The following is a 4,810-nucleotide window of genomic DNA, read 5'->3' on the forward strand; positions in this document are numbered from 1 at the left end:
AGAGGTCAGATCATTTCTAACCAGATGAAAGAGATGGTTACTGTTTGCTGAAAAACTAACCTATAGATCAGTTCAGATTGCCGGACGCAGCTCACTTCAGTTCTAAGCATTCCTTGAACACTGCAGAGTTTATGCTCAGCAACCAGTTTCGATGCTATTTGAATAGACATGTACAAACCAGTCATATGTTTGTGGCAGAAATCTCTTCTGATCAGATTGGGGTTAGTTACCATTATGACCAGTCACAATTTTACAATGGGTTAGGGTTGCTAAGCACTTTAATAAAATTGACTACACGAGGCAGATATAAGCTGAGTGGGGGCCCTCAGTCTAGTGCTCCATCTTCTGTACAATTTTACTAATTGTTCACTCAGTTGAGAGATCTTACAGAAAAAAATGATCTGGTAACCGCACAGTATTGGGTAAAATTAACTACTTTTAGCTTTCCAATGTCTCAGCTAGAGTCTCACCTTTATTTTTAAGGTCACTTGAAAATTGGGATATAGTACAGGACAAGTTGATTTTTTCTATTAGTTATTTCAATATGAGGTCCAAACCATTACTTACCAGATGAAAGAGATGTTTACTGTTCACCAAAAACACAAATTGTACCACTGACAATACAGAGATGGCAAATTCCCAAATTTGTGGCATCTTCCAATCTAATAAGTCTCATGCTACAACAAGACTATCTCGTTCGTTTGCACAACTGGATCCACTCAACAAACCTTGCACAATGAGCTACAGATTGCCAGAAGCCGCTCAGTCCAATTCTAAATTTTCCTTGAATACTGCAGAGTTTATGCTCAGCAGCTAGATTTGATCCTATTTGGTTAGACATGCACCAAAACAATCATGATTCATATCTGCAGCACAAATATCTTCTGATCCGATTGAGATTAGTTACCAAATGACCAGTAAGCAGTCACATATTACAAATCATCAAGGTTGATAAGCTAAGTATAAGAGTGTTGATTTTATATAACAATGGTATGTTCTATGCTTAGCACATTTTACTTCAATGTTCCTATCAGCCCAATGACAATTTTCAATTATTTCTAGTAGCAATCACATTAACTTAATCACATTGACAGTAAATGCAGATAGAATATAAAACAATTTCAACATACGATTAACACATAATAGATGAATCCTATGATGTAAAATGTTATAGGAAATTATTTCAAAAACACTGTAGAAGATGATGTTTGTCACTGTGACAGTCAATCTTTTCAAAGAAAGATGCTCCTAAATGGTCAAGACCGAAACCATGATCAAGTGGATTACATGGCTCAATTGCTGCTGAGGGAAAAAGGCATTTCAACATGAAAACATCCAACCAAGATCACGTAATATCTTAATCATCAGCATGTTCACAATCGATAGGAAGCTTTCCATCTTACAGGAAAAAGTGTCTGGAGTGTAATCTCCATTCAAATTCCACAAATATAAATACAAACTAGAACAAATATTCCATATTTGCTCATCAACTGCAATCAACATACGAGGATAGGATCCCTGACTTGGACTGAAACACATGATCAACACAGACCAAACTATTATATCACCTTAATGGCAAAATTGGGCGCACTTTATTATTTCACCTTAATGGCAAAATTGGGCGCACTCTCTTTTCAATTGAAGAAAATCTTTAAACACTATAATTAATTCTGAGAAATTGCAGCTTTCTAGTTTTTCTAGAGTGCTCTAATTTTCTAGTCCAGATACTACTAGACTGTTGCCATGGCTGTTATTACTTTCTGTAAAATGTCAGTTTCTGGTGCTTGTAGAAAATTCAAATAACATGAAACCACGCTAAGTGTAATAATCACTCTAAAATTTAAAGTCTCAACTGAGACTACAACATACACTCTTGAATTCTGAAATTCGTTCCCTTATCTGGGAAGGAAAATAATAAAAGCGAAAAACAGACTAAAATACTTACATGGGTCTTCACGGCAAAAAAAATCTCACGTGCCTTAAATCTAGATTTAACTCTTGCAAGATGCAAATTTTCCACAAGATTAACAATATAAAAAAATTGGCAATGTCACACAAGAGGTCATCCGAAATGTGTTTTAACAATTAGCCTTCCATTTCTTCATCTTCGTGCTCATCATCCTCGAGTGTAAGATCACCAAGAAGCTCATCCAAAGGTACAGAAGGAACATCTTCACCATCTGTCATAGACGCTGTATCCGCTCGCTGATAATTTTCATTTCTGTACAATGCAATCTTGGATCGCATCTCCTGGTCTTCCTCCAGTTCATCCAAAAACTTTTCATAGTCCTCCCATTCCTTCGCATCCTCCATTCTGCCTCTGGAAGATGGTTCAACCTCCATGGGCAATGTCTTAAGCTTCCAAGGCCTAGGCTTGCCCCGCTTCTTCTGGCGCTTCTCTTCGTAACTTTTCTTCACCAAAACCACATCTGGAAGATTAAGTCCTTTGTATTTATCTAAATCCACATCATTAGTATTTGCACCATAGAGATCAAAACCAAGAGCATAGTCACCAGGACTCAAAAGATGGCCCAGATGAGTTTTCACTGTAAAAATAGTGTCATTCTTTCCAAAGTCTGAAACACGGGCTACCTTTGCCTCTGCCAATGAATACTTGATACCACCCACAGTAGTCAAACCCATCTCAACTTCAATATCCAATACAATATATTCAGCCAACTGCCGGTTTGAAAGGAGAGGCTTAAAAGGAACCCTCCAATACTGATTCGCGTCCATAAAAGCATGCCTCGAAGTAAATGGGTCAAGCAGCATAATATGGGTACTCACTTTTGTGCACAGAACAAGGGGACCTAAGTTACCCAAGTTTGCCGCAACCTTTGGAGGGAGGCAAATCAAATCCTCCTTGCAAATAGGGCAGATCTGAACAGAGAAAGTGTACTTATAATTGTATGTATTGCTCTTTGAATCCTGAGACACAAGCTGTTTGTCATTGCGATTCAAAATAGGCACCACATTGCCCAAAAAGCTCACAAACCTAACTGCATGACTTCTATTAGCAAAGAAAAAATCAACACCCTCGTGCACTTGTTTAACATTGACTGCCTGAGCAGCTGCACCGTGCTTGAGAATCAACTGTTCCAGATAGAAGAACGTTCTCCTGTGGCTAACATGCTGCCTGACTTGCACAACAGCCACGTACTGATCTGGGTTGGACTGAACCCTTGTACAGTGTTCACACATATGATCTTGCTGAACATATTCAACAACGTAAGCCTGTTCCAATATAGCCCCATTGAGCACTTCCTTCTGTATTCGCAACTTGACCTTGATTCTCTTAGAATGGGGTTCGGTCCATATGAATTCAGCATGTACAAGCCTAACCTTGTTCAAATTCTTGAGCCTCTTAATGCAAAATGTTAAGAGTTCCTTGGATTCTAATTGGGCTTTTATCCATGTTTTGGGGGGCTGTAAATACGAATTACATTCAGGGCAATGAAGGATTGTTACGTGTTTTTGTAGACCTTCTGTGATATCCACTTGGGTTCGTATACAATTAACACACATGTTTGCTGCGTTGGGTGGCATGGAAATACCGCACATACAGCACAGTACTCGACCCGCGGTCTGCTGTACTGTAAACATATCGGCCATTGGACCCTCGGCCATTTCTACAGCGTTTTAGACAAATAAACACTCAAAACAAAGGTCTGACAACTATCTCGATCAAATCTCTTACCTCTGATGTATAATCGCTTGGACTCCTTCCTTGAAATTTATCTTTATATTCTCGATCAAATCTCTTGCCTCTGATTTATAGTCGCTTTGTACTCCTTCCTTCCTTTGAATGATATCTGTTTGCTGCTTCTGAGGGGGTTTTGAATTTGATGACAAAACCCTGATTGGATTCCTCAAAATGTGAAAGGAAAGATATTAGCCTCTATCCAACAGGAGTGGACAACCAAAACAGATCGACGGTCCTCAACCTCGAACCCCTGCTACCGTACACAAATTCCTGGAAGGTTTCAGAAATGCGTGGTTACAATCTTCAGTTCAACCTAACAGTTTACCGCGGCATATTGGAACCCTAACAGCTAGAAATGAAAAGCTTCGACTTACTCTCAAAACTGCCTAGTCTGCCCTATACGCAGAAACTGAAACACATCACACATTAATCCCTCACTCTTTATAATAATTAAGTTACTTTTCATTTTAGAGAAACTTGTCTTGGACGGGCAATTAGTAAATTTCAATTATTTTATTTTAATTTATTTATTTTAACAAAAGATTTATAATATCATTATTATAATTTAAATTACTCTTTATCATACTTTTAAATTACTCTATATTTATTTAACTTTTATAAATAATTTTTATTTTAAAATTAATTCTAGTTGTAATTGATTTATTTTAATATTCATTTATAAATATGGGTATGAAACAGCCCTTTAACTTATATTTTAATAAGAATATATCTAGCTATTGCTCTATTATTTATACATTTAATAACTTTTTTAACTAACTTTTAGTTACTCTAATTTTGAGATATAATAACTTTGTTAACTAACTATCGAATTAAATTAATTTAGGTTATAATTTTATTTTTTAATGCATTTTTATAAATTAAATTAATTTAGGTTATAATTTTATTTTTTAATGCATTTTTATAATGGTGAGTGTATAAAAAGGGTCCATCTTATAACTAACCGGGGTAACTTATCTAATTAAATAATGGTTATTATCATGTCCTAACTAACCGGTCAAATCTAGCCGTTATCAATATAGCCGTTACCTGAATATAGCCGTTGGAGGTTCTGCTCTATCTATTTAACATGCAAAGCCTGATCTGTTC

At 36.5% G+C, this 4,810-nt stretch overlaps 1 pseudogene; it reads right to left on the reverse strand.

Annotated features, from left to right (window-relative positions):
* Positions 1 to 1,816: 1,816 nt before the first annotated feature.
* LOC149154474 (uncharacterized) lies at positions 1,817 to 4,123 on the reverse strand (annotated as a pseudogene).
* Between the last annotated feature and the right edge of the window lie 687 nt (positions 4,124 to 4,810).

The sequence above is a fragment of the Pinus tabuliformis genome, chromosome 9 (genome assembly GCF_031772625.1).
Source record: "Pinus tabuliformis cultivar Carrire ecotype Pingquan chromosome 9, CPIR1, whole genome shotgun sequence".
In the NCBI taxonomy this organism is placed as follows: domain Eukaryota; kingdom Viridiplantae; phylum Streptophyta; class Pinopsida; order Pinales; family Pinaceae; genus Pinus; species Pinus tabuliformis.